At 31.7% G+C, this 23,778-nt stretch overlaps 1 protein-coding gene across 5 annotated transcripts in view; it reads left to right on the plus strand.

Moving 5' to 3' along the window:
• Positions 1-19,521, plus strand: part of LOC109860524 — a 96,568-nt gene extending 77,047 nt beyond the window's left edge. For 3 of the 5 annotated variants that reach the window (XM_020439652.1, XM_020439653.1, XM_020439656.1), the window contains exon 3: positions 18,708-19,520. The gene's annotated coding sequence lies outside the window, so the exon portion shown is untranslated. Of the gene's footprint in view, positions 1-18,707 lie in introns of all 5 variants that reach the window. The other 2 variants (XM_020439655.1, XM_020439651.1) reach the window with 1 other exon arrangement.
• The last annotated feature ends 4,257 nt before the right edge of the window (positions 19,522-23,778 follow it).

Raw genomic sequence — 23,778 nt, forward strand, 5'->3', positions numbered from 1 at the left:
AGTTTTGTATTATAAAAATATTATATACATATTATTATTGTTATTACAATTACTTTACTCTTTACATTTATTAATTTCAATAAATATATTTACGATGTATTTTTTTCTACACTTCTACATTGCCATAAATATATTACACATTATTGAAAATGTTTAATTGTTAGATGAATTTTTGCCAATTGAAAAACTTTACTTAAAATAGACGTAAAAATTATTAGAATTCTGTAAATTATAGATTTATATATACAAACATAAAAATAATACNACATAACAAATACATATTAATATATAATAAATAATAGCACAATGCCTATTGAGGACACATACAGCGGACATTCTCAAGACGTACAACAGACGTTCTCGGGACATTTATAACGGACATCCTCGGTACATGTAATGGATGTTTGTAGGACATCATTAAAACGTCTTAGTCGTGGACGATATTATGGGACATCCATAAGACATCTTTTGGACGTTCTGCGGACGTCCGGAAATGAGCGTCATAACCGGGCCTTCTGAGAACATATATCGGACGTCCAAAGGACGTCCATGTGTTGTGTGGGTAGTTATTATGAGTTATGTTTCTGGATTCAATGCAAATCTGTTCAGTGTAAGTGCCATGGTAAAGAAAAATATGTCAGTGCTGTTCTTTGAAAAAGAGAGGATGTGAAATATTTGAGGAAAGTAATATAGAGATTTAAGAGAGGTTTGTTTTAAAGATAAGAAACAAGAATGGAATCTACACTTTAAATGCAGTGTTGAACCTAATATTTAAAGGTTCTTGCACTTAACTAATCAAGAATCAAATATTAGTAATAGTAAACTGTGGCACAGAAGAATGGGACATTTGAGCTATTGGTATCTCAATAACTTGAAAAATCTTACTAAAGGATTTGATTTTAAAGAAACTGTTCAATCGTTGAGTTGCGTTCTACATCTTAAAGAAAAACAGATAAGAAAATCATTTAAGAGGTTAAAGAAAACGAGTATAAAACTAATAATATCTTGGATTTAGTGCATTTAAATGTTTGCGGTCCCACACACACGCCGTCGTAAAGTGGCGTACGGTATTTCTTGACATTTACTGATGACAAGTCCAAAAAAACGTTTATATACTTTCTTAAAGGAAAGGACAAAGTTAATAATTATGTAAAGATTAGTGTACGTAGTTTCAAGAATTTTTAATAAACAAATATATTCTGGCTATTGAAGCAAAACACTGTTGTTGATGTGTGAATATTTAAATCAGTTTATTAAAACTTAGTAGCATTAACGCTTTCGACCTTGTATTAGGTCCTTCTCGAATGCATTTCTACAATTAAATTAACATAAAATCCAATTAATGAAATTTAAAAAATCAATTAAAAATCGCAGAATAAATATAATATACAATAGTCACTTACAAATTACTTTGGTAATATACGTCGCACAGTGCTGATCAAGAATGTCCATGTCGCACAAGCCGACCCGACCAACACTTTACAAAAGGGAAAACGCGACTGAGAAACAACGTGTGTATTTGAATAGAAGTCAAATCCGCAAATAACATAACACATTACGATGTATTATCGACAAAAGGTAAATAGGAATTGTCTAATTTTTCCGTGTCGCTCTGTAAATTAAACCCGCGGATTTGACTTCTTATATGTAGCGTTTCTGATATCAACCGTTTGTTGTAAGATCTCTCATAATCCAAAATTTCTACCTTATCCCATTCAAAATCATGTGAATATTGTAATCTGTGGTCAGTTATTACAGATTTTTGAGTGGAATTTCTATTAATGTGGTTTTTATCTTTCTGATACCAGCACGTATGCTCATGTAAAAAAGAACTCAGTGATCTCTATGTTGAGTTCTCTCAAAGAGTTGATAAAGAGATGGAAGTCTCGCGATTACATCACGGAACTTACTTACAAAAATTTAAATACATCTCTTACTATCCTTCCTAGAGCCTATAGAGTCCCAAAGATCTATAAACCTGGCAATCCTCTCAGGATCATTATTTCTTCAATTAATAGTCCTTTAAATAATCTTGCAATATTTTTACATAAAATAATTTTAAAAAATCTTCAACCTCCGTCGAGTTTTGTTTATAATAGCTTCCATCTTGCAAGTTTAATCTCTAATATAACTTTTGCTGAAACTTTTGAGCTTATTTCACTCGACGTTGTACCTCTATTCACTAACATTTCCATTGAACTTGTAATTAATGGTTTGGAAAAGAGATAGCATTTAATAACACATAATACAAGTTTACCTAAAGAAGAATTTTTTCTAGCAATCAATCTTGTGTTTAACTCTACTTTTTTTCTGTTTAATAATAAATATTACAAACAGACCTTTGGTGCTCCTATGAGCTCTTCTCTCTCTCCGATTCTAGCAGACATTGTCATGCAGGATCTTGAAACATCTATTTTTGATTCTCTCTCCTTCTGTCCACCTTTACATATCAGATACGTTGATGATATAGCTCTCATGGTTCCTAAAGATCAATTTGATGCTGTTTTAAATTTTTACAATTCTTATCACCCACGACTTCAATTCACCATAGAGGTTGGTTGGGATAGACTCAATTTTTTGGACATTACTATTATCAAAAATAATAATAGATTAATACATGACTGGTATCACAAGTCAACGTTCTCAGGCAGATATCTTACTTATTTTTCAAACCATCTTATCTGCCAAACAAAAGGCACGGTCATTGGCCTTAATTGACAACAATTATCCGATGGACTTCATATATGATATTTTTATCCTTAGACTGAAACAGAATTTCTATAAAAATAATGACATAAGAAGGTTTTTGTGTAACAATAACTCTAATGATATACAGCGTCACTGGTTTGTCATGCCTTACATCAATAAATTTTCGGAAAAATTTTTAAAAATATTTCTAAAAGACTCACATACGCGTTTAGCTTTTTATAGCATTGACAAACTGGCTAAATTCATCAACGTTCTTAAGGATCTTTTACCTCTTCTCTCACGTCCTTCTGTTGTATATAAGATCAAGTGCCGTGAATGTGAAGCCTCGTATGTAGGACAAACTGTAGAATGTTACAGGCCAGAATTAAAGAACATAAAAACCACATTAATAGAAATTCCACTTAAAAATCTGTAATAACTGACCACAGATTACAATATTCACATGATTTTGAATGGAATAAGGTAGACATTTTGGATTATGAGAGATCTTACAACAAACGGTTGATATCAGAAACGCTACATATAAGAAGTCAAATCCGCGGGTTTAATTTACAGAGCGACACGGAAAANTTAGACAATTCCTATTTACCTTTTGTCGATAATACATCGTAATGTGTTATGTTATTTGCGGATTTGACTTCTATTCAAATACACACGCTGTTTCTCAGTCATGTTTTCCCTTTTGTAAAGTGTTGGTCGGGTCGGCTTGTGCGACATGGACATTCTTGATCAGCACTGTGCGACGTATATTACCAAAGTAATTTGTAAGTGACTATTGTATATTTTATTTATTCTGCGATTTTTAATTGATTTTTTAAATTTTATTAATTGGATTTTATGTTAATTTAATTGTAGAAATGCATTCGAGAAGGACCTAATACAAAGTCGAAAGCGTTAATGCTACTAAGTTTCAATAAACTGATTTAAATATTCACACATCAACAACAGTGTTTTGCTTCAATAACCAGAATACATTTGTTTAGTAAAGGACAAAGTGTTTAAGAAATTTCAAGAGTTTAAAGAGTTGGTAAAAACACAGAAAATTAAAGATGTTTAAAACAGACAATGAAAGAGACTATTTAAATCAAGGTATGAAAGAATATATAAAGATAAATGGAATACGGCATCAGACAACTGTGACGTACACACCTGAGGAAAATGGCATAGCTGAGAAATGTAATAGAATAATGGAAATTATGGAGAAGGCACGTATTATGATTGAAGCAGTCAATTTAAATCATAGATACTGGGCTGAAGCAGTAGACTCAAGTGTATATTATCTTAAGAATTATCTTATCTTAAGAACAGATAGATCACCAACTACAGCAGTTTCTAATATGACACCGAAAAAAACATAAGTCAGATTAAAAGCCTGATGTAAGTCACTTAAGAGTATTTGGATCACAGGCATTTCTTCACATTCCAGATCAGCAAAAAAAGAAACTGGATTCTAAAACAAAAGAAATGATTCTAGTTGAGTACTGCAAGAATTCAAAGGCTTATCGTTTAACAAATTAAGAAGAACATTCTGGCAAAGTTTATAAAAGAAGAGATTGATTTTATTGAGATTCTAGAACCTTATCAAAAAGAGGGAAAGATAGAACAATTAAAGAAGAAATTGAAATAAATCCACCGATGCGCAAACAAGAAGATGAAATTCCAGAAGAAGAAAAAAACGAAACTGAGGAAGGAAAAAAATCCAGAACAAGAAACTTCAGAAGGAAAAAAATCCAGAACAAGAAACTTCAGAAGGAGAAAGTCTGGAGTGGGAGAATGCAAATAATATAGTGATGTACAAGAAGATGAAAAATACGTTGAGATAAAAAGAACCAAAGGAATTTCTAGATATAGTCACATCTGTACAAATCTTACTCAGAACCGCTAACAGTAAAAGAGGCCTTGAGTAGAAAGAATAGTGAGAAGTGAAAACAAACAATGCAGAATTAAATTCTTTACGTAAAAACTCAGCTTACTGAGTTATTTGAGGAATATAATGTAACGGACAGTAAGTAAGTTTTTAAGGTTAAGAAAGATGCTGCAGAAAATGTTACGCGCTTTAAGGCCAGGCTAGTTGCAAAAGATTTTTTTATAAAACGGGAAATAGACTACGAAGATATCTTCTCACCCGTGGTAAGGAACTCAACCTTGATAGTGTTAATTGCGTTAGCTGTAGAGGATAAGTTTAACAGAGATCATATGGATGTAAAACCAGCATTTTTGAATGGGGATATGAAAAAAAACATCTATATGCTCACCCAGAGAATCTCATTGAGAAAAATAAAAACATTTGATGTGTAAGTTAAATAAAGCTATATGTGGCTTAAAACAAGCTTCTAAGATGTGGTCTGATACAATAAGATTCCTACTACGTTAATTAGTTTAAATTTTAAGAAGTTGAATTGTAAACCTCGCGTTTTTGTCAGAAAAGAAAAATTGCTTTTTATGGCCTTGTATGTGGATGACTTATTGTTGTTTTTAAATAATGAAATAGAAAAGAAAAAGATTAAAAGAGAACGTATGCTACGATTTGAGATGCAAGATTTAGAAAACGCTAAATCTGTTTTAGACATGAGAATCATTCAAGAGAAAGATCACATAGTATTAGATCACAGTAGTTACATTAAAAATGTGATAGAAAGATTTAATATGAAAGGTGGCAAATCAGTACCCTAATAAGCAAATTGAGAAAATATTGCACAAAACTGGCATCATGAATAACGACGTTTTTGCAATGATTGGACTAAGATGATCCGCCATAACGCAACAGTTTTGTCAAAATAAAATTTTGTAAATAATATTTTGCAAAAATTGCAAAAGAGTCGTTGTGCATTTCTATAAATATATACATGAATTAAGTTGATTTCTTCATATGCAATTATATTTCTACATATTTTAAACATCACATAACTGAAATTTTTTTCTCAATTATACAATTTCTCTTTGAAATTAATTTTGCAATTATACTGCTAAGATGATTTACTATATCGTTATTCTTTTGCCGAAATAGTATTTGAAAACTAATGTTGCAAACAATTACGAATATATTATAATAGATCAATGTTTTTGATCTTTTATATCTATTTCCTAAAATATATCTATATAATTGCAAACTACAATTTTAGTGCAAAATTTTGTCATATAATTTTGTAAATGTTTTCCTATCAGCCCACATAGCATCGTTAGTAGCACAAACGTTTCTGCAACGGGTTTTCCGAAACTTAGTAACATTTCGTTAAAAGTCTCTGAAACGTCGTAGTAACGTAGCGGGAACGTCAAAATGTCCGCTTTTTAAGTTGCGGTCCGATTTCGTAGAAACGTATAAGAAACGTTGCCCGATAAGTTGCAAAGTTTTTAATGTTTAAATTTTTATAAACATTGTAAAATAAATTTTTGAAATCATGCAGGTTTTGCCTGCTTAACCATTCTCCAGGAAGGAGTGATTACTTAAGTAACTTAAGTAACTTAAGTAATCACTTCTTCCTGAAGAATGGTTAAGCAGGCAAAACCTGCATGGTTGATTAATTGTAATCTCTTTATTTACTAACATCCCTATTGACTTAGTCATCAATGGCTAAAAAAATAAATAAATGATATTACATTGAAAAGAATACTATTATTCCAACGAATGAAGTTTTACTTGCGGTGTCTTTCATTCTCTTATTGACTTATTTTGTCTTTAACAACGTCGTCTATAAACAAACTTAAAGTATCCCCATAGATTTACCATTATCTCCCATAATTGCAGATATTGTCTTGCAGGACATAGAAAATAAAGCTTTAACCAGAATTGGTATACACCTACCTTTTTACTACTGTTATGTTGTTTGAAATTAAAAAGAGGGAAATCGTGCAAATGATGTTCAACAATTTTATTTTAATTTAACAAAGATGAAGATACAACTTTTAAGAGCGGAAGATGTAATAACGTACTTAGATGTCAGTAAAATTATGAAGAACGATTTTCTTAGAACTTTGTAATAAAGGAAAAAGTGGTCCGTGCAAGTCAAAGGATTAGAGTAGAAAGGAAGTAACCTTGCACGTTTTGTCGACAAAAAAGCTTGGATAGTTACCGTGCGTGGCACGTCTCTAATTAATTGGAAAGAACCGTGCGTTAAGCACGTCTCACTCGTTGCAAGATTGGTGGGCACGAGGCTTTTTTCGGAACAGACGAACTAGAACGGAACATTAACAAATAAGAAAAAAATAATGAGTGAAAAAGAAACTCTTGCGTGTAAAACGTATCAAATCTTCGACAGACGCGTTTACTGCGAAGTCGGTTGTTAAGCCAATATTTTCCTTAGCAACAAAAAAAAAGAAATCCGGCTTTCTTAACGATATTTGCGCACTCTCGTTAGCACGAGCGCTTTTCGACAGCTTCAGCTTTTCTTTCTTTACAGTTTTTCAAACATATGTTAACGACTTGTCCTAGCAGCACCGGCACATGAAGTTAACATTATAAAATTTTTTATTTTCTTCACAAAAAAATAAAATTTATTGTCAAGATTGAGAAGAACCGCTGTATTAATTTCTCGGATTTATCACTAAAAGTTGTCCAGGATAGTCTGGAGATTGATTGGTATCACAAAGATATTTTCTTAGGAAGATATTTGTCTTTTTTGTCACATCATCCAATGTGCCACAAAAAGGGTATAATTTTTAGTCTGGTTGGCGGACCTATTTTGCTTTCTCATCCGAACTTCCATAAAAAAAACCTTCTTTTCATCATTAACATTTTATTATAGTGGTTACTCTCTAAAATTAATTTTTGATATCATAAATATCAGACTAAAATAACTTTTTTACAATAAAATGAGCGCTGATACTAAATGTGGAAAATCCTGTGATGATGAAAGGAAAATAATCGTTTTTTTTTTTTACATTAAAAACCTCTCTGAGACAGTATCTAAAATGTATAAAGTACTGACTTTCTGATCGGATACAAATATTTTAACAAATTTAACAATATAATTAAGTATGGATAAGAAAGGTGTCCTCGGGTTCGTGAAAAAATAATCAATGTTTATGTAAAATAATATGGTTAATAGGAACCAGATGCAGAGTGTTTTTTACAGTAAAAAAGACAGATATATATCGATACGTTTTGACTTGTATTTAAGTTATCTTCAGTCGATAAATCTTTAGTCAAAACTTCGTAATTCTTAGAACTAAAAAAATATATATATACTATGCGGATATGTTTCACATGTCTGGAGAGTAGATAAGAATTCTTATCTTTTTTTTCATAATTTTTCTTTTTTGAAAATTCACATTGTGCTATGAACGGTTTTTACGTCACTAAAAAGAGAGATATATTTAAGTGGCCTGCTTCAGAGTAAACACTCTATCACGATGGACGTGAAGCCAGAGTGGGTTTGTAACTATATCTCTAAAACAACTTATGCAAAAGACAATTTTAAAGGATGTTTTAAAATTGTCTTAAATACGAAATGTATAAATTTTATCTCAAAAAGAAAGTTTCATTTAAGAGATTAGTCGCCTTTTAAATTTCTCTTAAAAACGTTCATGTTTATAACATAACTCACATCGGAATCATATGTCCTCCTTTAAATCAAGCAATTTTTGTCTATAGCAGTTCTTTTTTTTACAATTAAAAAAAAGTTTTTCCGGGAGGATATATTAAAATAAGACACCCTCAAGCAAAATATAGAATATGCAATATTATCCTATTTCTTAGTATAATATACAGAGTATCTGAAAAATTTTTACACACCCGAAAAGTGAAGTTAGATTGGGTGAATTTGAACAGAAAAGTCGTATCATTTTACAAAATTCGCAATAGATATTGACTGATTACTACATGTGACTTAATGAGCACGTGGAAAGCAATGGTCCGGACTCAGAAGACATGTATGATTTTCAGTTGTAAAGAAAAATAGCTACTTCATGCAATCTCCTAAAAGATGAAGAAAGCAAAAGGCGGAGCAAACAAGCGAATGACGAGTGACACAGCTTTTTGCAATCAGCTGATTCTCACAACTAAAAATTATATACGCCTATAGAGTCCGGATTATTGCTTCTTACGCGCTCATTGGATTACTTGTTTTAATTAATCACTCAATAACTATTGTGAATTTTGCAAAATGGTACATGACTTTTCAATTCAGATTAATCTAATCTACCTTCACACTTTGGTTGTGTCAAAATTTTTTAGACACTCTGTATATATATATATATTCATATTTCTTTTGTGTAGATAAATATTATACGTGAAATTTGAAGTAAAATTTCAATTCTTATCTTTATATAGGATGCTATCAAGAGACGCGGTAGCGTCTCGACGCTAAGTACACAAAAGTATTCGTCGAATGAGTGTCACTGTCAAGACGCTACCGTGTACTTTATCCCGAGTTTTTTTGCAATAAAGTTTTGATATAAAATATTTCGTAAATTATAACACTAATGAAAAATTTAATCTTATTTGTCTTAATAAATGTCATTATGAGCTTTCAAAGCGAAAAGTACAAATTAAATTGGTTTAGTCAATCCAGAGATCTAAAATATTACACTTCAAAATGTAAGAATCTGTCACGAAGATTCTTAAGATTTAGTCTCACGTACACAGAACCGCGCGCGCGCGCGCACGCACACACACGCACACACACACACACACACACACACACACACACACAAAACGCGAGCGTTACGCAAGCCGCGTTCACAGCCGCGCGTCAGACATATTCAGCGCGTTCATATATTGGCATTTGCATATATTGGCATTTGCATATATTGTGAATAAATAATTTTTAATTTTTTTTGTATTATGCTATGTTAATGCTTCTATTCTTTTTATTAAACTATTATTAGAAAAACGTTATTACGTCTAGAATGGACAAATACTGTGAGAAAATTATTGGACAGCTATATCTTTAATGANAAATTTAAAAATGTAACTGAAGTGCGTGGATTGATAGATGAGAAATATTTTCAAACTGTTCAAAAAGATGTTAGGGAATTTCTTATACGGCTTAGTGATAACAAAGTGTAAAAAATATTATTGAATATCAATTAACTATAACTTTGCGATGTAAAATATGCAGTTATACGACTATGAAAACACATAGTAATTCTGTTCTTATACTACAAATTTCCAAAACTATAAGACACTCTTCAAAAACTTATACAATTAAATTATATGTTTACAGCTCGTTGAATATTTTAATAAAAAGAAATAAGAAAATGGCAATTACTATGAAAACACATAGTAATTCTGTTCTTATACTACAAATTTCCAAAACTATAAAACACTCTTCAAAAACTTATACAATTAAATTATATGTTTACAGCTTGTAACGGAGCCGATTTCCTATCGGCTTCGCCCGGCCTTCCGCCTACCGGACAACTCGGTCGGCGCTAAGGATCGGGGAAGGGAAGGCGTGAAATTGCGACACTCGATTATTTTAATGCTGAAATGTAGTTAAGATTTATTCACTCGAATATAGTATTTACAACGGTTGTATCCGGTTTGTTGGTTAAACTCTTACGCAGCGGATTCGGATTAATCGGCGCGGAATGATTCGCGCGGATTAATACGGTCGGTGCGATCAGGATAAATCCAGACGCGGCGGCTTATACCTAGACTTAATTCTACGGGGTATACGTATACTCGTATACACGAGGCGTATGTACAGTCGGCGTCAATGAGTCGTTTCGTAGCTCCGGGAGCTAGGGGTAAGAGAAACGGTATTCTAGGAGTAAGTACTGCCAACGGGCGCCGCACTAACTAACTGTAGCAGATTTTGATGAATTGACTAAGTACAGTATTTACTGCTAGGGAATACCATCCCTCTTACCCCTAGCTTCCCGCGTCCACGAAACGATTCATTGACGCCGAGGGGAGGATGTCCCGGGCCGTGAAAACGGCCGGTGGAGTCGTAAAAACGACTGTTTTCCGGGGTGGCGGTTACACACAACGGCCGTTTGAGTCGTGAGAACGACTATTTGTCGGTGTAGCGGTGACAACGGCCGATTGAATCTCCGGTGCTCGTAGAGCCGACAGAGATGATGTGCACCAAAGTGCCGGAGAGGATCGAGACAACGCCTCGACCGGACGGTCAGGATGATGTTCGAGACAACGCCTCGACTTCAGGAAGGATCGCTCTTGAGACACCGCCTCGAGAGCTCGGGAAAGGAACTGGTCCCGCAGGGGGTTCAAACTCGCCTCTTGTGAGAAGGGGAACGCTGTTTTCAGCGCCGCCTGGGCTAGGTCACCGGAAGTAGTGAACTAAAGAACGAGTGGTGGGAGATACCGCCATATTTAAACCGTCGCACGTGTGTGCCAGTATAGGTATACTTATACAGCGAATTCGATAGCCTGTACTAGTACGCATTGAGTGCGACTTTTTTAATAAAACTTTTTTTGGAAGTTTCATTGAAAAAGTCGCATTCAGTGCGCACTAGTGCAAGCTACCGAATCTGCTGATAGATATTGAAAGTAAAGTTAGATATTTTCTGAGCAATATCACAAAGTTTAAATGTTATTATCGTTACATAAATGTTTTATAGTTATTATACAAACTATTTCAGAATTATAATCATAAAACAATAAATAATATTCATTCAAACTTAACCACATCGCTCAGAAATTTATTTTATTCTATTTTGTTATTCATTTATTTTATTATTAAGAAAACTGTAATATTTTATACTTAAAATAGTATTTTATTAAATTTTTGTTAATGTTTGACAAAAACTATTTAAATCAACTGATTATTGTCGATAGTTTTTATTTAATATAATTTCTTTGCGTTATTTAGGGCATTATTTAGTTATTATTTATCATTTATATTAATTTAAATTAATTAGTATGGTAAATTAGTATATTATTTATTAAATCTAGAATATTAGTAGTAATATTAGCAATATAATATTTAGTAGTAATTATTCTTAGTAATTATTAATATTAATGTTATTTATTTGTTAGGTCGTAATAAGCATTTCAGGAAAGTAGTAGTTTGTAAATGTTGCGTGCCCAATTGCACATCAAATAAAGAAATTCTACAACATGAAACATCGAAAGGATGTGCAACAGACAGAAATGTGGTTAACAGCAATAAAAAGAACAGATATGATTGGTAAGAATATACATATTTCTATACTTTCTTGCTTACTTTGTTCTCTCTCTCTTTCTGTGAAAAAATGAATTAAATCTAAGTAGATCTAAATTAATAGATTAAATCTACCAAGATAAAAAAAGTGGAAAAATAGATCTAAGTAACTCCAAATAGATATAAAATAGATGTAAATAGATATAAGTAGATTTATGTATAAATGTACATTTTTATTTATTATTACATCTACCTTACATCTACTCAAATTTACTATATTAGATCAACTCAGATCTGTGTTCAGATCTGAACAGATCTAACAATAAGTAGATTTAATTAACTTAGATCTACTTAGATTTTTAATTCATTTTTTTACGGAGAGAAAGAGAGAACAAAGTAAGCAAGAAAGTATAGAGATATGTATATTCTTACCAATTATATCTGTTTTTTTTTATTGCTGTTAACCATATTTCTGTCCGTCACACATCCTTTGTAAATTCATGTTGTGGAATTTCTTTATTTGATGTACAAATGGGCACGCAACATTTACGAACTATTTTCCTAAAATGTTTATTACGACCTAAAAAATAAATAATATTACTATTAATAACTACTAAGAATAATTGCTACTAAATATTATACTGCTAATATTACTACTAATATTCTAGATTTAATCATCAATATACTCTAATATACTATACTAATTAATTTGAATTAATATAAGTAATAAATAATAACTAAATAATGCCCTAAATATAACGTAAAAAAATTATATTAAATAAAAACTATCGACAATAATCACGATAAAATCAACACAATCACTAGTAACACCACAATCACTAGTAATCACCATAATACAACCTTTATAAAGTTGATTAAATAATAAATATTAGCACAATATACTGCACAATACACAGTAAAAGAAACAACAAAAATATAGCGATATGTAACAGAATCTACATATCACAATACTTTCATGCACTTTCATGCACTTTCATGCACTTTAATGGCACTCAGCGACTTGTTGGCAAGGGGAGAAGAGAGGAAGAGAGAGGAACCGACTGTGCTGCCGCCTGGCCTAGGGCACCTCCGAAATGAACTACTAAAACTTCCGGAGCCAAAAAATACAGCGAGTTTGAACCCTCTGTGGTCCCGACTGCCGAAATCGCTCAGCTTATATACCCCGGAGCGGCCTACGGTCCATCCGGGGTCGGCGTGCGGTACGCGCTTGTTTGTGCGCTGTGTCACGCACCTGTGCCGTGTCGCACGGGCACAGATCTTCTCTTGTTCACGTGCGCTCTTATATTTTATAATTCCGCGTTCTAAACTATCGGTTAATCCGCAGGAGAATAAGAATTATATAGGAAGGTCGGCGGAATTATGGTAGGCGCGTGCGGTGATATCTATACATATATTAATAAAAAAATAATACATAAAATAATGGAACAGAAAAAAATATACAAAATAATATAAAATAATAAAGAATAGAAAAGAATATACAAAATAATACAAAATAATAAAGAACAGAAAAGAATATACAAAAGTAATAATGTGAAACAAATTAATAATAATAATGAAAAAGAAAATTGTCCAATGTATACTTGGAGAGAGTATTATGGTGGCGAGGTTTGCCTTGTCACAAGCTCGTTGAATATTTTAATAAAAAGAAATAATAAAATGGCAATAACAAGCTAACATCAGATGTTCAGGTACAATTCGTTTATAATTCAAAGATTTTAAAACATTTTTACCAAACGTTTCGATCCACTATGAGATCTTCTTCAGTATTTTAATAAAAACTTACAAAAACAAATAATGATGTATTCGAGATCATGAAGAATATGGATAAGAAAAGATACGCTACATTCAGTATGAGAAAAAGAGGCAGTCACGTAACCGTCAGTATTACGCAACAGAACGCAAAACGTCCTCCCGCTTCGAATGTAACTGACAGACTGAGCGGCTTCCTCATATTCAAGATACATGTAACGGTCCCACCCCATTGCTTTAACCGAACAAAGACTAAGTCGCCTTGTAATTTTCCAAAAATGAAAAATATGGTTTCAGCTTGTCCGTGTCCAACATGACGTTACTTGAATTGCTTTGTAATTTGATGTGTATCATCTCGGATCTCTTGAAAAAGGAGATGTGTATCATCTCGGAAACGGATCTCTTGAAAAAGGAAGATTCTGTGTCAAGAGATCTGTTTCCGAGATGATACACATCAAATTACAAATCGTCATTTTACAATTATTAATATTTACAACTATTAATACTAAAACCACAAAAATCAATTGCAATATTAAAGATGTATCTACTACAAAAATACATCCTAGTAGCAATATATATAAAGTTATTAGTGCAATTTTTTATTATGGGGAAGATTTGAACATTGGATGGTATACAAATTTAGTGCATACTAAAAACATAAACTGGATAACAATACATGATACAAAGATACAAAAGTGCAATAGGCCTAGAAATGCTAAGAATGCATATATATATGTTTCGCTAAAAAAATAAAATAAAATGTGCATATACTTTTACTATTCCATTTAAAAAAAGTAGTGAAATCACTCTAAAAAAAAGTCTTTAGTCAAAAGAAAAAACATACGCCAAGTACATAAAAACTATCCCAATATACAGACTATCTATTACATAAATCTTTTTTCTGTATAAGTAAAAAACACAGACAATTAACGCAATTAGTCAAGTACTAGACCCAGGTCTAGCCAAGACTATAGACCTCATAAAACGAACTTAAAACAAAAGTAAAATACAAAAACCTTGGCGTGCCCAGGTCACGGGCACTTCGCACTCGGATCTTGTAGCGGATCTTGTATGCCACACGTTCGGCACGTTTGTTTCCAAAAAAAAACTAGATTTTACTCACCAAATGCGATAGTTGGGCGCCAGGCGTGGCTGTACACGCCGAATTCCAAAAATTTCGACTTGGACAAATGTTTTACGACTAATAACTTTAACGTGACGGTAACATCACTCGGCAGCTCAGTTTTATAACAATTACGGAGAGGCGTGGGCTCAGAAAGCGGTGTTTAAATGAAGGTAGAGAAACTTGCTCGTTGGTTGATAATAAGAATAAAATTTAATATTAACAACTTGAAATGAGTCTGGCCGGTCGCCAGCCAGAATTGTTATCGGCAGTACATACAAAAGAAAGAAACAAAAAACAATACATACAATAAAAGAGCGCGGCAAAAATGTTACATATGTCGGTCACAAATTTTCGGCAATATTCACACTATCTTAGTCGATATTCAGAAAAATACAGAGACATGATATTCGATATTTCAGAATCACACGCGCTAAGAGACTATAACGAACGAACGAAATTGACGCAAACAACAAAAAAAATGAAAACAAGACATACACGGATGACAAGCAAAGATAAATCCGGATTGTTGCGACCGCGACTGATCGGGACGAGAGGAACGGCAAATAAAAATAAATATTCTTATTATTAACAAACGCGAACCGCAATATACTATATTGTCGGCAACATATCGCGCGATATTGAACTCGCAGGGTAGCCCGTCGAGACTCGATTCACGAACAATATAAGTCGCGAGAATGTTCATTAAGTTAGCCCCCCTTTAGAAAATCACTATAAAATTTATATAAAAATTAAGTGCTAATTAGGTGTTACTTAGGTGCCCAATTAAGGAATTTGGTGCTCAAGTCGTTTGGCAGAAAATTGACATTAAAGTGAGGGGAATTGACTTAACGTCAAGATGGCCCCACCCATATTAAAAAATTATATTTTTGGTTAAAAAATCTTTCAAAACTCAACATTCTAATTAAATGCTTTCATAATATGCAACACTTACTACAGAAATATAACAATTAGTACTTTTTTCATACTACTTATTCGCGACTTTCAAAGTCGTGAGATTAAAGTCGCTATCTACACAAATCGTGTTTGAAAGCCTACTTTGAGACTTTTATCTGAACGACATAACACACAACATGTTGTTTGAAGTTCATTCCGTTCAAACATCTAATTATTTTACCAACAATTATTCTCATCTATGCTCTTAGTCATTGAGCGATACAAGCTACATACAATTCACGTAGTTGAAATCATTAGATGCTGGAACAAAATAAACGTCAACAAACTTGTTGTGTGTTCCATTATTAAAATATACAGTTTTCAATTAGAAGACAGACAGTTTATTACTTTACAATCAGCTTTAAATTCGCGAATCTAAGAGTCGCCAATACGTGCAATTTGCAAAAACTTATTATATGTTATATTTCTGTATTAAGTATTGCATATTGTAAAAGTACTTTATTCTCTGCATTTGAATACTACAACGTATGACGAATGTTTTACCGCTAACACCGATCGAGCACCTAATTTTTTTAACCACGTTTACTCTTGTGCGCTCGAGCGGGTAAGTTTTGTCATACGCGAACTTTGCGACCGCGTAACTCTCGTATCGTTCGAGCACCTAATTCGAGACTCTGCATTCGAATACTACAATGTATGACGAGTGTTGTAACGCTTACACCGATCGAGCACCTAATTTTTATAGCCACGTTTACTCTTGTGCGCTCGAGCGCGTCCAGCGACTAAGTCCTGTCATACGCGAACTGTTACACATGACACGTGAATATGTAAAAACCATACGCGGTCGCAAAGTTCGCGTATGACGGGACTAACTCGCTCAAGCGCACAAGAGTAAACGTGGTTAAAAGAATTAGGTGCTCAATCGATGTAAGCGTTAAAACGTTCGTCATACGTTGTAGTATTCAAATGCAGAGAATAAAATGCTTTTACAATATGCAATATTTAATACAGAAATATAACATATAATAAAAAAGAAATATATAAGGCCTTACGAGCCATTCGCAGGATGTTTGTGCGGAAACTGTGCGTATACATATATATACATGTAACAAATTCTACTTGTAAATTTTTACAAGTAAGTGTTTTTTTTAATTGAAATCTCACTTCTTAAATTTATACGGAATGCTGGATTTGCATCTCACATATGAAAAACCCCGGATACCCCTCTAACTAATTTTAAAATATTGCGTAAAAAACTTCTCGGCCAGGAGTCAAACCTGGAATCTCCGGCTTTCAATTTAAAATTATTCGCGGATCTTTGTTAATTAAAATCTCAGTAACTATTGCGAATCTAGCAAAATGGTATAGGACTTTTTACCTCAGTTTTATTCCTTCTACCTGCCTACGAGAGATGTTAAACCAATTCTGGGACACCCTGTATATATATATACACACATATATGTATATATAAGTCATAATAACATACATAAAAGCATTTTGCTGATAAATACGTAAGTGTGAATGGATTACTAAATACTAACATATTGGCATATATAATATTTTATTTAGAATTTCAAAAGTAACATTATATCATATTGAAGTTGTTATCTTGTTTTAGCTACAAAAAAATATAAATATAAAGAAAGAAAATATAATAATAATAAAAAATATAATAAAATATATGTATACTAATAAGATATATGTAATATAATAAAACATACTAGAATAATTAGATATATCTAAGAATTTTGCGTCTTTATATATACAATAGCAATAGTTTATATACAATATAGAACTTGAATCAGTACCTGTTATGACCTAGGCACGCCAAGGTTTTTGTACTTTACTTTTGTTTTAAGCTCTCGTTTTATGGGGTCTACAGTCTCGGGTCTAGTACTTGGCTAATTGCGTTGATTGTCTGTGTGTTTTACTTCTACAGAAAAAAGATTTATGTAATAGATAGTCTGTATATTGGAATAGTTTTTATGTACTTGGCGTATGTTTTTTCTTTTGTAAAGACTGTTTTTTAGAGTATTTATATCTCGTATATGATAAATATCTATATACTTCCTATCTAATTTTAAAAACCTTTTTTTAAACATAGCTGATGGTTTGGTTTGGTTTGGTGCGCTTATGGCTCGTAGACCTATGGGAAGGTTAGTTCTATACGCCATTCTATAGTCATTTTTATCCTCAGAACGTAAAGGGGGATTGTTGTGCAGCACTACTACCACGCGGTACACGGCCGTCTTTCACAGTGAGCGTGCTCATCTGTGTCAAGCTCGTGCTCAGGGTAATGTGACTGTGACCGCCTTGTGAAAGGGGGATTAATTCGAGGGGGGATTATACTCGAATTAATTATTGGAGGTCCGATTTAGTTCGCCGATCAACCGATAAACTCGGTTGAAAGGGACCGGCCCGGAAAAAAATCCTTAGGTGGTAAGCAGATTCGAACTCGAGACCTCCGAGTTCGCAGCCCCTGCACTCAGGCCGCGAGACCACTGGGTCGGTCATTAAACATAGCTGATACTATAATGTATAAAACTATGACTTTTAGAAATGTTGTATGTGTTTGAGATGACGCGCGAAATGACAAATTACTTTCACACGCATATTCATGATGTGATAACTAACCTCGTCTCATGTGAGATAACTTATCTTAAATATTCAGTTGTAATAAAAAAGATTATATTTATCAACTATTTTGCAATGACAGTTAAATAAATATAGAAAAAATCTAAAACTTTATTTTGAAAAATCTAAATTTTCTGAAACTAATGTTTCTTATATCTAAGAAAAAAGTTGCGATCAGAAATTTTTAAATCACTAAAAAAACTACTTAACAGAGATAAGAAAAACCAAAATTTGTTATGTCTAATTTTCATTACATACTTATGAGAAAAGAAGAATATTGTTCTATAATATATTTAGTAAACGCACACACAAGATATAAGTTGTGTACAAGTAACTCGGTGTGACAATTAATCCTAGTTTTTTCTTTTACTCCAATTCCGATATATCAAAAACTGCAATATTGCACTGTATTGTTTTTATTAATGTTGTAATGCTAATGGTGTATTGTTATGTACTTATTGACTAATATTACTTTGATATTGTTACAGGCATTCCCCTCCTGGAAGACAGTCCGGCGCGGCAATCTATATTCTCCTTGCATCATGATTAGATATGGAGAGTGGGGGGGGAACGCGTGATTGTGAAGATATACGTTACATAAAACCAGCACACATGCACGCTTACGTGACAAGACATAATAATGTTACGATAATTCAACGTGAAATTCAGCACAAATATCTTGTTAAGAAAGACATGATATTGTAATACTTTGTTAATTATATTGTCCAATTTTGATGAATTAAGCCCACACATTATAGATGTTATTCTCATCATTATCCAATTAGGAAAACTTACTTTCCGCTTCCACAGTTAAGAAAGAATTAATGTGAATCATAAGAATATTCTTAGACGGGCATTAATTGGTTTGTTGATGTGAATTATTACTAATAGATATTTTCCAAGAACTTTCAAATATTTGAATGAGATCCATTGTGCCACTTAGAATTTATATCGGAAATAGATTCTACTTGTCACAATGAGTGATTTAAATATAAATGACTTAATGATGGTTTCCAAAATTATAAAGCAATGTGTTCAACGTTCCCCGCGGAAAATATGTAACTCATGCATCGCACACAACTGTCATATACTATTTCATATAATATTTCACGGCCGTAGCTACTGGGTTAAATATACCCATCTGTAAAATATTAATTATTAATATAGTGAGAGTAAAAACGATTTTTCTGACAACGATATGTGAAGGTTATTTCATATTGTACGTAATATAACACAAGAATACTTACACAATTTATATTGTAATAAAGAAGAGTTCACTTAAAATCTTTCATAACTTGTATTTTTTATTATTCTTTCCCGCTCGACCTACAAAATTGAAAGTAAGTAAAATTGTGTACTAAAAACAACTTCAAACTTAAAGAAAATTTAATTTAAAATTAAAAAATAAATTCTGAATATAATTTTTTTTTAAAAAGATCTATTTCTGAAATGGTGCACATCAAATTACGGAATAGCTCTATTAATATATTATGTCAGACACGGACAAACTAAAAACCGTAGTTTTTTCTTTTTCCTTGAAAATTATAAATCAAAATTTCAAAAGTCTTGACAGTTTCATGTTGTTTATTGACTTCAACATGTTTTCTGCAATTTGGCAACACATATAAGGATATAAATATATATATATATATATAAGATGCGTTAACTCCGTATCTCAGTGGTTGTGAGATCGTGTTTGATCTAAGAATTTTGACACACTCCTTTCTAACAATTTTATTCGTGCCAGACACGGTACACCGCATAACGCGATTAGAATGATCTTTTGTTTATATTCAGGTATGTCTTTTATTGATTTGTGCTTGTTCGGGAATATAATTATTCTTTTATTAATTGCTGTTTTTCCATGGCAAATAGTACTTTATATAACGCTTGTTCATACAGATTGTTACTGAAGAAAATTCCAAAGTGGATTGTAACGCGTTTGACAGATTATAATAAACATATTCACCAAGAAGACTCAGGTGTTGCTCGTATTGGCCATCTTCACATTTTGAAATTCTCACTTCTGTATTAAAAAATAACTTACAAAATTAAATATATCAAAAAATTATTTATTTTAACTGCAACTTTTATTCGAAAAACTTTAGAACTTTTTTATAGATATTTAATTTATTTTATAATCAATATAGTTTTAATAAGTTTTGTTGCAGTAAAACAAATAAATAATTCAAGGAAAGTTGTTCAGAGAACAGACCGCAATGCTATGAACGAATCTTTACGGTGTAAGATGAGAATCAGACACGTATAACGTATCAAGTAATGTGTCTCTTTATCACAAGCCAACTAGCTCAGGTCTAATGAAGAAAGTGTTCGGAAATTTTAATGCTAATTAAAAGAGGTTGAAAAGAGCAGTTGAAGTAAACGCAAAAGTAATCAGAAATTCACAAAATTGTGTAAGGTAGAAAATAATAAAAAATATTTGTATTATAATTAAATATTTGTATTTAAATAAAATAATTATTTATTTTATATTTGTTTTAAATAAAATAATAATTGTACTATCACAACACAATAAATAGAAAAATAAAGAAACATTAACATACTGTGTTGTGTAGTCACAAACAAAAACAAGAAAATATTAGAATTGGCTGTGTCCCATAAGAATATCAATTTTTAAAAATTTATTTATTTTATTTTATTTTATTTATAAAATGAATAATTGATTCTAACTTCATAAAGACATCAGTTTTTTTTATTATTCATTTTATGAATAAAATGAAATAAAATAAATAATTAAAATGAAACTGACGTGAATAAAATGAAATAAAATAATTAAAAAAAATTGATGTCTTTATGATGTAAAATGATAGGTTTTTATATTACAAATTCTTGACATTTTTAAAAGTATCATATCACATTTAGATGTGTACGGTAAGTAATCCATAATAAGTAGAGCTCTAATTTAGCCTATCTACGTATTAAAATAATAATTAGTTAAAAGAATTATATCTATGTATCTATTTCTTGAGTTGACAATTTTTCTATTTTTTTACTTTTTTTTATTTGTACTTTATTTTTATTATTTTAATACATGAATACATCAAGTCAGAGCCAATTATTATTGAGTATTTATATACATCAAAATTTGATATAATACTTATAATAAAGTAAGACATTGTTACATTAGACCGTTATTTTTATGTCATAATAATGTTACTTTGATGACAATGTCAAAATAACGTGTGCTTGTGCTATCTAGGATTAGTTTTTGATTAATCTTGGATGTAAAAGCCTTAAGATTTTATTAATTATAGTATTATATAACGTAATATTGTGTGGTAACTAATTAATTACTAATTAATGGCACATCATTCATTATGTATAATATTTACTTTGTGAATTTTAATACTAAAGTGCTCGGAAAATCCACTAGAACATTATCAATTGCTTCGCATATGTCGTTAAAAACTTTCGTTTTGTTCTTCTCACCATTGATCACTATCAGTTGTTTCCTGTAATATTTCATAATTCGTTTGATTATTTTACTAAATGTTTTAATTTGCTTTAATTGCTGTTCATCAAAGTTGCTTTCTCTTCGCTCAGTTGATGTAATAATTCTAGCTAGAATCCTGTTCATCAATAATGTATTTCTGACTGATAAATAAAGAACGAGGTCCGGTGGCCGAATTTGTTTGTCAAAATGGGTACATTCATTCTTCTCATTAGGAAATCCAATTAACAAAAAACCGCGTGAGATGTTTAAAGAACTTAACATTTGTGCTTTGATGAGTTCAATCATGACATCTGAAGGTATTAGTTTATTTTCAGACATTAAATATGCAAGAATGATGCCTCTTTGGGATCCAGTAGCTACTTCATTACGCAGTAACTGTTGACTTATTACATAACAAAAGCCATAACGTTCTTTTATTCGAGTATCTTGAGTTGCTATAACAATAAAGAGTTATCTTGATGTAAGGTGTGTGTATGTATGTGTGTGGTGTGTGGTGTGTGTGGTGTGTGGTGTGTGGTGTGTGTGGTGTGTGGTGTGTGGTGTGTGTGGTGTGTGGTGTGTGGTGTGTGTGGTGTGTGTGTGTGGTGTGTGTGGTGTGTGTGGTGTGTGTGGTGTGTGTGGTGTGTGTGTGTGTGTGTGTGTGTGTGTGTGTGTGTGTGTGTGTGTGTGTGTGNTGTGTGTGTGTGTGTGTGTGTGTGTGTGTGTGTGTGTGTGTGTGTGTGTGTGTGTGTGTGTGTGTGTGTGTGTGTGTGTAATATACTATATACATACTATAGACTATATACTGTATACTATATGTATTTACAATTGTATATGTATTACATATTAAATGCTTACTATGATTAGTAGTTTACTACTTAGTTATGTAAGAATATTTTACAAATAATTTTTGCGTTGAGTAAAGAATTTAGAAAATATATTCTAAAAAACAATCAAACCTTCAAATTATTAAATTATTATAACTATTATTAACTAAAAATAAAATTTAAAAAGTATAATTTAAATAATAAAATTATTGTTAGAGTATTTGCAGTATAAAATTCAACGAACCTTTTCCTGCTCCTGGACCTCCAATCAGAAAAATAATTGGTATTCTTGATTTTTTAATAGCTGAAACGTCGATATTAGTAGTTCTTGGAATCACAGCGCTTAAAGAATCAATAGGTCTCACACAGCCAAGGCCCATTTTTACTTTTATGTTATTTTGATGTAGCACTTTTAATAAAAAGTTATATTTTTAACAAACATATCATATTTACGACATATTAATCTTGAAGTTAAAGCTTTTAATGAAATGCGAGTAACTATCGATTTGCACACAAATTGCGTTTCACTATTCTCTGCCAAGAGATCAATCATATAAAAGCTGCATTTCCATATTCACTGCGAGTACTGAAAATCTATAGTACATGTGACGTGAAATATAAATTTTTAGTACTGGCACTGAATCGGAATGCAGCCAAATTTTTCTCTAGCATGAAAACTTAAAAAGTAAAAATTTGATAATAAGAACTAATACGCTACTTGTTTTGCGGAATAAATATATATGAATATATATTTATAGTTTTAGCAGTGTAAATTTTTTTACACACGATTATTCAAATTGAAATTTTAATTTCTGAAGTCATATAGGATGCTAGATTTGCAGTACATATGTATAAAAAATTATCAATTTTTTCAAATAAATAATGATACTTGGCTATTGAAGCAAATAACACAGTTATTAAAGTGTATGTGATTAATCCGTTTATTATATAATTAAATAAATAAATAAGCATAAACGCTTTCGACCTTGTATTAGGTCCTTTTCAAATGCATATAGATTAAATTGTAAAAAATAGGTCGCTCAATGTTGCTCGTGGATATCCACGCTAGCCATCCCGACCAACACTTTACAAAGGTGGAAATGCGACTGATTAATTAAATATATTTTTATGTGTACATATTTTTCTATATTATTTGATATACATTAAAAATTGACTTTAATAATCAGTACATGTTAACAAAAAATTTGTTTTCGTTGTAAAAATGTATTTTAAATTATATTTAATAATACTACTAATAATAAGAAAAATAGTCTTATA

This window comes from Pseudomyrmex gracilis, unplaced genomic scaffold (genome assembly GCF_002006095.1).
Source record: "Pseudomyrmex gracilis isolate BER0280 unplaced genomic scaffold, ASM200609v1 scaffold_403, whole genome shotgun sequence".
Taxonomy (NCBI): Eukaryota; Metazoa; Arthropoda; class Insecta; order Hymenoptera; family Formicidae; genus Pseudomyrmex; species Pseudomyrmex gracilis.